The 10,973-nt window shown below is 44.4% G+C and overlaps 1 long non-coding RNA gene across 1 annotated transcript in view; it reads left to right on the top strand.

The window, feature by feature from the left end:
• Positions 1–6,951, top strand: part of LOC121010887 (uncharacterized) — a 27,846-nt gene extending 20,895 nt beyond the window's left edge. The window contains exon 3 of the long non-coding RNA XR_005781406.1: positions 6,861–6,951. This is a non-coding gene — a long non-coding RNA (uncharacterized LOC121010887). The remainder of the gene's footprint in view (positions 1–6,860) is intronic.
• The last annotated feature ends 4,022 nt before the right edge of the window (positions 6,952–10,973 follow it).

Here is a 10,973-nt window from a genome sequence, read left to right as displayed (position 1 = left end):
TATATATATATGGATGCTCAATGGACTGAGCCACCCAGATGCCCCCAAAGTTTTCTTTTTTACATAACCTTAATTTCTTTTTCATTAGCAGTCTTCACAGTTCTATAAAAATTTCTTTCTATGGGGCGCCTGGGTGGCGCAGTCGGTTAAGCGTCCGACTTCAGGCAGGTCACGATCTCGCGGTCCGTGAGTTCGAGCCCCACGTCAGGCTCTGGGCTGATGGCTCGGAGCCTGGAGCCTGTTTCCGATTCTGTGTCTCCCTCTCTCTCTGCCCCTCCCCTGTTCATGCTCTGTCTCTCTCTGTCCCAAAAATAAACGTTGAAAAAAAAAATTTAAAAATTTCTTTGTAAATACACACATAACTATTTCATCAATTTTGTGTTGTTTTCCTCCTAGAGTGCTCCTTCCTCTAAGCTTCCATTTTTCTTCTGATTTAGACTGATTGTTCTCTAGACCTGTGGTACAACATTACCAAGGAATACTACAGGTTTTCTGCTTCAGATTCCCTGCTTAAGTTTTGAGTTCAAGTCTGAAAATGAATCTGATTATTCTCATATGGATGATATTTTCACTGCTTATAAAATCTCAGGTTAAAAACTCACTTGAAAGCATTACTCCATTATCTTCTGCATCCCATATTCAATGTATTGTTTCCTTGGTCTCTGTTTTTAGGAAAGAAGAAACTAAGTGAAAACTCAAATTTTGGGTAAACTCTTTGCCTTTCACATCTTCCATTGTTTTTTACATTTGGGTTATCTTATTTGGAGGGGGAGACTTTGCTACTATTTTATTTTTATTTATTTTTATTTAATATTTTAAACAAATATTTATTTTTTCATACACATTTCTTTTTTTCCTTTTTGTTGAATTTAAATTTTAGTTAGTTAACATACAGTGCAATATTGGTTTCAGGAGTATAACACAGTAATTCATCACTTACATACAACACCCAGTGCTCATCACAAGTGCCCTTTTTAGTACCCATCACCCATCATGAGCTATCTTACTTTTTTTTAATGTTTATTTATTTATTTTGAGACTGAGAGAGAGCAAGTTGGGGAGGGGCAGAGAGAGGGGGAGAAAATCCCAATCAGACTCCACACTGTCATTTTAGAGCCTGAGGTGGGGCTCTATTTCATGGACTGTAAGATTATGACCTGAGTTGAAATCAAGAGTCACATGGTAACTGACTGAGCAACCCAGGAACCCCTTGATGTATCTTATTTTTAACTGTAAAGTTCTTTCTTGAACTGAGTTACCTTAAAAAAGATAGACTCCTATTTTTTTCTTAGATGCAGTACCTTTTTATTAAAAATTTGACATTAATTTCTCTTTATTAGCTCAGCTTTCCTGGTTCTTTCCTTTTTTTGCTTGTTTTATTTTGTCTTCATATCAGGAATTCCTAAGATGTTAAATGATCCTTGGTTGACTGTTAATATTTAACAGTAGGATTCTAAAAAGCTGTTTAGCATGTGTATGTGTGAGTGTGATTGCTCAAATAGAACATATCACTGCATTCTGTAGTGATACCAGGCAAATGTAAGTATCTGGCCAACTTTTCTCTGAATAGGAATTCTCTAGTGTCCAGCCTGCGAGGAGAGTGCCTTATTTCCAGCTTTCTGGGAATGGGGTGGAGGAATGGGGAATGTAGCCTTTAAGTTAACCCACCTTTACCTCTAATATGTGTGATGTTCCTGACTCTAGAGCCTATCTATATTAACTTCTCCAGAAAATAAACCTATGATTTCTTTGGGGATAGGGTAGGTGGAGTTTGTCAGCTGGATCTTTGGTGTTGTTCAGGGGATCTTGGAGCACAGTACTTTTGTATTCTGACTTTCAGTAAAACGTCATGTTTTCAGCTTTGTGCCTTCATGCTTTCCTCTTTCTGCTTTTTGTGGTATTTAGAACCTTGAGTGCTGAAGCCTTTCTGGGATTCTGTGTTGGAATGAAAGAGAAAGGGAGTAGTTTATGTATCATAGATATCTCCATTTTGTGGGCACATTGGTGGTAGCTTTATGACCCTGTTGAGCAAGTTTCCCAATCCTCCATTTTATATCTTCCCAAAATTTGTGGAAAATTTTCATTTCATTGATTATTCCTTTGTTATACTTCTATCCTTTGGAAATTTATATTTAAAAAATTTTTTTTTAACGTGTCTTTATTTTTGAGACAGAGAGAGACACAGCATGAACGGGGGAGGGGCAGAGAGAGAGGGAGACACAGAATCGGAAGCAGGCTCCAGGCTCTGAGCCATCAGCCCAGAGCCCGACGTGGGGCTCGAACTCGCAGACCACGAGATTGTGACCTGAGCTGAAGTCGGACGCTTAACTGACTGAGCCACCCAGGCGCCCCAGAAATTTATATTTTAAAAAGAACACAACTGGAGCACCTGGGTGGCTCAGTCAGTTAAGTGTCCAACTCTTGATTTCAGCTCAGGTCATAATCTCACAATTTGTGAGATCAAGCCCCACACTGGGCTCCGCACAGACAGTGCAGTGGGATTCTCTCTCTCTCTCTCTCTCTCTTCCCCTCCCCTGCTTGTGTGCTCTCTCTCTTGAAATAAATAAAAAGAAATAAAACACTATTATTTTAGTGGGTTTTGAAAAGGAGAAAACATATGTAAATGTTTGTGGTCATTCAATCACACTTAAGTGAAAGTCTTATATGTTTGTGTTTTTCTTATTTTTCAAAATTAAACACATAGTTGTTGGCTTATATCCAGTATGTACTGTTGGATATAAAGAAGTACTGCTTTTGGCTCACTAATAATTCTCATCTTTTTTTAAATTATGCAAAATGTATTTGGATTTTTTTCTCTAGCAATAGGCTTTTGGTTTCCCTCCTATGATCTAATATTCAAGTATTTGTGAAAATAAGGACCCACATAAAAATGTAGGAAAGTTTACAAAACACAACTGTTGTTTGGGGACCAAGGCCATCCAGTAATAGCTTGAAGTGTTTGTCCATCAGTTAGGACAGCCAAATTGGGAGTACAAGAACAGTTTAGGAGTGACAATGTATAAGGTACAAAAGTCACAGACATGGACCTTGAGGACTGTTGACAGATTCAGGGGTTCAGAAATGAGGACATTTCAGATTCAGGGGTTCAGAAATGAGCACATGATTCTGCCGTGGTGAGTTTCTATTCCTGGACTGCTTGTGTAGGATCCTTAGAAAAGAGTATATCCAGGGGTGCCTGGGTGGCTCAGTCGGTTAAGCGTCCGACTTGGGCTTAGGTCATGATCTTGCAGTCTGTGAGTTGGAGCCCGTGTCAGGCTCTGTGCTGACAGCTCAGAGCCTGGAGTCTGTTTCAGATTCTGTGTCTCCCTCTCTCTCTGACTCTCCCCCCGTTCATTCTCTGTTTCTCTCTGTCTCAAAAATAAATAAAAGTTAAAAAAAATGAGAAAAAAAAAGAAAACAGCATATCCCTGGTAATTAATGAATGAACTGGTCACAGTCCATGGCCACTGGGTCAAGGGCTTGCTTTAAGGGGACGGATATTCCTAGTCTGGGTCTCAGGTCTTCATATTAATGCCATTGTTGCATGTTCTGTGCTAAGTCACTTCCCTGTCCTCTGACCCCACCTGAAGCTTTCATAGGGCAGCAAGGTCAAAGCTTGGCAGTATCACAGGAATAAAATTCTCCCAGCACTTAATAGCTCCTCCTTCCTCCTCAGTTTAACACCCATCCTCTCCTTGCCTCTTCCACTGAGTTCCTTAAGGGGTCCTATTTGATTCATCACCACACCCTTGCTCTCTTCTGGCAACTAGTCCAGTGCCTGGAACATAGTAGGCACTCAGTGTTTTGTAGAAATAATTGTAAATAATCATGCCTAAAAATTTCATAACGATTATAACTTTCATGTGCCTCCATGCTTTTCCCGCGTACTAAAAACAAACAAATGAACATTAGATATCTTGGAAGTCATAAATCTTAAGGAAATCATGGATAGGCTTATGAATTTGTGATCCTCTTAAAATTGTATGCAAAATATTGTGTATGTTCTGTGTATGTGTATTTTTCTGGGGAAGAGTTTTCAATGCTATGTCTTCCAAAGGTTAAGAGCCACAAAGAAGAGGAGTCTTGGAGCTATGAACAAATGCATCTGAATGTAAATTCTAAGATGGCAAATGCTGTATCAGTGCAATTATTATGCTCTATAGGAGTTTTCTACTTTGGAATTTCCATCCTTTGGGCCTGACCACACTTTTTGTTGCCATATTTTCTGGGAAACTCCATAGGTTTTGGGTTTTTCAACCCCCAATAGCTTTAGGTCTATACTTACTGGAAACCAACCCTGGAATCTTTGAGTCAGGATCACTAAGCTTGGTACATGAATCTGAAGCTCCAGGTGACTTGAAGAGATTTCTAGGTTAATAGCTAACTGGATTGGATAGAGCATTTTGTTTCACAAACATGATCATAATTTGTTCTTATTTACTTTCAAATTATAAATGATTATTCAGTAGTTTTTTCCCCTCCTTTTTAAACAGGCTCTTGAAAACATTGCTTTAATGAAAAATAAAACTTAAAAACAGCTGTGGTGTTGGTATGTAATGATTGAAATATAATTAAGAGTTGTAATTATTCTCAATTAGTCGTTTGGAATGTCAAAGTAAGGACCCCAATCAACTCAACCCAGGCAAGGGAGCATCGGGCCTGAGATAGAGACAGGGTGCAAGGTAGGGAGGATTTGACTTGGGGACCCTTGAGCACTCGATTGAAGAGGTTTGGTCATGGGATGGGCATCTAGGGATTGATTCCTTATGTGTGAAAGGTCCCAACCTTCCCTGAGTTTGGGAGTAAAGAAAGCTCTGCTCAGGGGAACGTATTTCTCAACAATGTTTCCCTGAAGATTTCTAAAGTTTATCTACTCTAAAGCAGACTGACATCCTGGAAAAACATCCTCCTTTTATGAAAATGTATCTCATTTGAGGGGAAAGGACCAGTATTCCTTTCCCCTATATCCCATCAAACCCCCATTACCTGGTGTCATTTCTAGGCTGACAGCCCTCCTCGCTGCCATAATTTTGTGCTGCCTTTTCTGTACCCACTTCCCCCATGGTCCTGTTAGAAACCTTGTCTGTCCCCACCTTTTTTCACAGTTAATATTACCAGACTTCCATAACCCCATGGTCCTGCCATTCGTTCGTAAATGAACCTGAGCTGTGATTGGTTGCCATGGTTTTAACATGGAGGGAATTGAGTAATGTCTGGAACATTTGGCTTTTTGGGCTGGTCCTCCTGGTCATGTTATTCCCTCCTGAGTCCTCTTCCTGCATTTGGGTGATACTGATGCCTGGGTGAGGGTGGGAATAGGAGGCATATCTGAGAAATGGCATGCCTAGCAGACCTGTTAGTTGGGGATGCAGACACATGTGGCAGAACCATGGCGAAATGTGGCTGGAAAGGCCCCTTCCTACTGCTTCATAGCAGTGGACTCTGACATTTGAGTTTTATCTACCACTGTGGGCTAGTATGGACTCTCTGGAGGATTCTGAGTGAAGAGACTTGGCCAAAGTTGGGGTTTGGTCAGACATCCTATTTGTGGGGGCAGATAGGTGAGGGGAATCTGGAAACAGAAAGATGTGTGGAGACCGCTGCTATGGTCCACAGGAAAGAGGCAATGAATGTCAGGAAGCTTGCCGTGGGCTGATGAAGTGGTGGGGTCATGGGGTGGAGTCTGGGGAGTGGCAACACTGGAGACTGGGTGCCCAGCATGATGGTTTGGGGGAGTCAGGAGGAAGGGACTGGTCAAAGCTGTTGAGGTTGGGAAATCTTGAACTTAGATAATTAGAAGCATTAAGCATGGGGTGGTAAGGCTGGTGGTGAGAGAAGGGAAAGAAAGAGTTTGGAATGAGTCATATTATTTGACAGAACATCCCTTTGGAAGTGTCCAGATGGCATGGGGAATATGGGAGCTGGGTTGGAACACCCTTAGTAAGAGAGCAGAGTGGAAATATGAGAGACTGGGGACCAAGTCTGTTGTAGGGATGCTGTGTGAACCCAGGGCCAGAAAAGAGCCAGGAGCAAAACAGTCCTGCTATGATACCTAATGGCTTTCTGTAGATCTTCATTCATCCTTTTTTTTTTTTTTTTTTTTTTTGAGAGAGAGAGAGAGAGAGAGCGCATGAGAACATGCGAGCAGGGGAGGGGCAGAAGGAGAGAGAATCTTAAGCAGCCCAGCATGGAGTCTGATGCAGGGCTGGATCCCACGACCCTGGGATCATGACCTGAGCCAAAATCAGGAGTTGGATACTTAACCAACTGAGCCACCCAGGCACCCCTAGATCTTCATCCTTAAGGACTGGCAACACCTGTGAGTTGTGTCTCTTGCCTATTGAGCTATGACAGGGAGTTCCTGTACTGGTTAGGAGGCTCTGCCTCTGGAACTGGGCAGATCTGAGTTCTAATCCCACCTCTTCCACTTGTAGCTGTAAAATGGGACAATAATAGGGCCTTCCTTGCAGATTCATACAGCAAATACTTACTTCTGTGTGCTAAGCACTGTGGGTAGGGCTCCACATAACTAAATCAGAATCTGGGGGGACTGGTGTGAAAGGGTGTCCAGGTATTTGTGTGTGTGTGTGTGCGCGCGCGTGCGCGCGTGTGTGCGTGCGTGTGTGTGTGTGTGTGTGTGTGTGTATTTTTAACCAGTCATCTTTTATTGGATGGTAATTCTGAATCAGGATATGAAAGGATTCAAGGGTGCCGGGAAAAGCTCACGGTCAGGAATGCCGAATGTGCCTCCACACTGGGCCCTCTTCAGTGGTGCTTGCATAGCTGCTCCTGTCTGAGTTCTCTGTAACAACAGCAGTAGTTGAAAAGCATATATGCTGCCAGAACCATAGAAATCCCAGCAACGCCTCCTGTCTTCACATAGACACACTTGTTGTAATACTGGTAGTAACCTCTTTGAAATGCTCCAGGAATGCCTTTAGGGGTGAAATCCTGTGTCATTATCCAGCTTGACAGCTGTCCTAGCCTCACATCCACGAGCTTCTCCTCCTTCACTGGTATGGACGACGCCATCTTGGAGTCTGTATATTTTTAAGGCACGCTGTGTGATTCTAATCTGCAGCCAAGGTTGAAAACAACTGAATTCGCAGAAGAAGGGTTGACTAGGGAAGAGAAAGGAAATCTCGCCAGAAATGCATGTAAGAAATCTCAGAGGGACAGGAGTGGAAGGCAATTTGGACAGACTGCAGAAATCGTTTTAGTATATTGTACAAACTGTAGTTCATGATTTGCTCGTGGGTCATGAAACCAATTTACTGTGTCATGACCGGCTTTAAAAACAAATAGAATAAGATGGGATTGAAAACATCAGAGCTCATAGTACATCCTAAGGATCATGGTTTCTTGGAACTTGTGTTTCAGAAACCTGTGTGGGTGTGTAAACTGGGTCTCCTGCAAAACATATTTCCCATTATGAGCACGGTGACAGGTTTCTGGGAAACACTGGTCCAGCTGGATGGAGGGAGGCTGGGGGGGGGGACTGTGAAATGTACTTGAACTTTGTCTCTAGGGTAGTGGGGGGCCTTGGAAGGATTTTCAGGAGAGAGTGCATTTGAGTGAGCCCTCACTTGCCTCATGGGCGGTGTGCTGTAGGAGCCGAGGTTGCCCCTGCAGTGGTGGTCCTTGGAAGAGTCAGTCAGCTGCCTGGGGGAGTAGAGGGGCTGAGAGATGTAAGGAGGACACCAGGCCACACTGCTGAACTTTGACTTCTCACCTCACCTTTTCTACTTTTTCCTTCTGGGGCAGGTCCCTGGGTCTTTGGTCAAGGTGCACACTGTCCCCTCAGACCCCGTCAGAAGGGCCTGATTCAGGACCTTTGTAGCATTTTCCTCTCATGTTTCCATCTGGAGAGCTCAGAATGGCTTCAATAATTCAAGCAGGGAGACAGAAGCCTCGAAATCTTCTTTAAACCGTGGCACTGTTTGGGTTTCTGGCTCCTCTACATGCAAAAATATCAAGATAGATGTAACAGATGCTTTGAGAGCAAATTTCCTTTGAGCTGGTATCAAACATAAATGTTGGGCCTGAAGGGGATATTCAGAAAATTGTGGTTTGGAAAACTCCATTTTATCTCAGTGAAGGTTGGGCACTCCGTGAGCTTCCTCTTAGGGCCAGAGTTTACTGGTTCTTAGTGGTGCTAGGGGCTCAGGTTAGGGGTGGGAGCAGCCAGAGAGCCTTCCTCCCACATGTCCCTCCAGGGCTAGGGCATGGTGGGATGGGAGAGAGAGGAGTGGCATCCGCTCCCACGTGCACATGTGGATAGTGAGTGGCAGCACAGGGAGCCCCTCCTACCAAGTCCCACCCCCCCCCCCCCCCCGCCTTGTACTTCAGCCACATGGGCCTCCCCTCTTTACTTGGCCACACTCACTCCTGCCTTAGGCCTTTTGTGTCCCCTCTTCCCATGCTGGGAACACTCCTCCTCACGTCTCCACAGATGTCTCTGCTCAAATGTCACCCTTTCTGCAGGCGACCATCTAGATAATTTTTCTTCCAATACTTTTTCATTCTCTCCTCTTGCTTTCCTTCTCTTTAGTATCAATCCCTACCTGAAATGATTCATGGGTCAGTTTTTGGTAGTCTTCTCCCCCAGCTCAAGGGCAAGCTCCTCGAAGGTGGGTCCCATGTCTGTCCATGTCTTCCTAGTTCCCTGCTATATCTTTTGTGCCAGACCATTTGGAGGGCATGTGGAACATGGGAGCTGGTGCTGAGTACTTCTTTAGTGAATGAATGGTAGACATGGGCCTCACGGATGGATAGACTTATTCATCCTTCATTCAACCATGTTCCAGGCTTGTTTCTTGCTGGTGAAGGGGGTTTGTGAAACTTGGTTAATGGCCTTTTGTAGGGGACAGCCACCTACAAGGTGACACAGCATGGTTTTTGCACCCCAGTGTCTTCCCCTGGGGCTAGACCTCTGTTCAGAAGATGCCCTGCTTCCTCGGGGGCTTCTAGATGGCCTTTAGTAGTTTGTCCTTGGGGACTGACAACAAGGATCCATGTATCTACTGAGACCAATAGGGAAATCATTATTAGCATTGTGCCATTAGCAAACCTACTAGTCCCAGATCTGGGACACACTCACATCCCCTTCTCTGCTCCTGGGGCCTTTTGCCACCTCCTCCCACCTGTTTGCATTCCCTCCCTCCTCTGTACCTAGGCTGATAACACTTTCTTTTTTCCTGTGTCATTCTTTGAGCTCCATTTGAGGCCAATGAAAATTTCTCCCCACAAACTCAGATGTGTAACATGTATCATTTTCTGTAAATTGGAGCCTCCATCCTGCCAGGCTGGTAGGAACTGTGTCTCAGTCATTTCTGGGTACTGCCTCTCCTCCAGGGAGTGTGGGCGTGCCAGGCAGGACTCAGGCAGAACCAATGGTTTGGAATCACCAGAGCCATTGGGCTGTCCCCACAGTCCCATGGGTCCCCAGGTTCATGTTTCTGCTGTTTATTTGCTATACTTAGAGCCCGAGTCTTGTGTCCAGAATACCTACTGCTGTTCTTGCAAAGCACCTACTGCATGTGTACTTGCAAAGAAAAATAGGAGGGGCACCTGGGTGGCTCATTCTGTTAAGTGTCCAACTTTGGCTCAGGTCGTGATCTCACAATTCTCAAGTTCGAGCCCTGCATCAGGCTCTCTGTGTCAGCACGGAGCCCCCTTCGGAACCTCTGTTCCCCTTCTCTCTCTGCCTCTCACCTGCTCACACATTGTCTCTCTCAAAAGTAAATAAATATTAAAAAAAAAAAAAAGACCCTGTTCCTCCCTGAGGGACCAGTTTGTTTAGCTTCCAGTCATAAGGGTCCACATGTAAAAAGGATAAGTAAGCAGATTAAGTGTTAAATTGACCAAGGACTCCAGCCGTTGGGAGGAAAGAGTGGGAGGCTTGGAGAAGTGGTGGAGGGCTCCCTGGAGGGGACAATGTGCACCTGCCCCTGGAAGTTGGGCTGATTTGAGAGTTTGCTTTGGGGAGAAATTTATCCCCATATCAGTCCAATGCCCAGCTGGCCAACTCCACAGCCCATATAAAGTGAATTTGCTGGAAGAAAGAGCCATAGTGAACTCTTGAACTCTGAAGGACTTGAAAAAGTACGTTCTTGCTGTATCGGTGTGTCCCCGCTGCCACCAGTCAGACCTGACAAAGTTCAGTTTGGGATGTGGCAGCCCCTGGATGGAATTGCCTCTTCATACAACAGTGTGTGGCTTTGAAATGTTATATAACAAGTTCACCTGTCACAGGCCTGAGCAGCTTCTCAGCTGTCGCCCCCAGCTCTGCTCCCGCTGCAAAGGGGCCACATTAGAATCCAACCCCAGAGCAAATGAATCTGGAGTCCATTGAGATGGCAGGTGGTTTTTATAGCTTTCATGGGTTTTGAGTGGTGCACAGAACTGACAAAATACCTCTCAAGGCAACAGCTTCACTGGACACAGTGTTTTGAAAGGGATTCAATTCCATTTAAATGATGGCATTTTTCAGTATTTTGCACATTCTGTACCCCGTCTTCCTTTTTATTTTCTATAGCCAAAGTGCAAATGTGAATTAAAATTGCCTGGGAAAATCCAGGCATAAATATTAAAACATTTGGCTGCTGGTTAAAGGGAATTTATGTCTGCATATTCTCTTTGTTGCAGAAACTTGTTTTTATTTTTGGTGGAAGTTGTTATTCCAGACGTTAGAAGATGTGTTTCTTGGTGCTTTCCCCCTCTTCCTTTAGCAACCCCTGTGTCCATCCACTTGCACCTACCCTTCTGTCTGGTGGTTTGGAAACAAGACCATCATCTACAAATCAGGCGGGGGTCAAACCCCGGTGTCCACAGGGCCCAGCAGGTAAATCAGTGAGTGATGTAGGCAGGAGGCAGGCAGTGAACCAGAGGGGATGGGTCCATTTGGAAAGACAGAGAGCACTCTGCCAGCTCCTGGTTGCCACAGAAATGCAGACCCAAGGTGTGGCTGTGTC

This window comes from Herpailurus yagouaroundi, unplaced genomic scaffold (genome assembly GCF_014898765.1).
Source record: "Herpailurus yagouaroundi ecotype Mexico unplaced genomic scaffold, PumYag 192, whole genome shotgun sequence".
NCBI classification, from domain to species: domain Eukaryota; kingdom Metazoa; phylum Chordata; class Mammalia; order Carnivora; family Felidae; genus Herpailurus; species Herpailurus yagouaroundi.
Note: the sequence above shows the minus strand (reverse complement) of the source record. Positions and strands in the feature narration are given on the sequence as shown.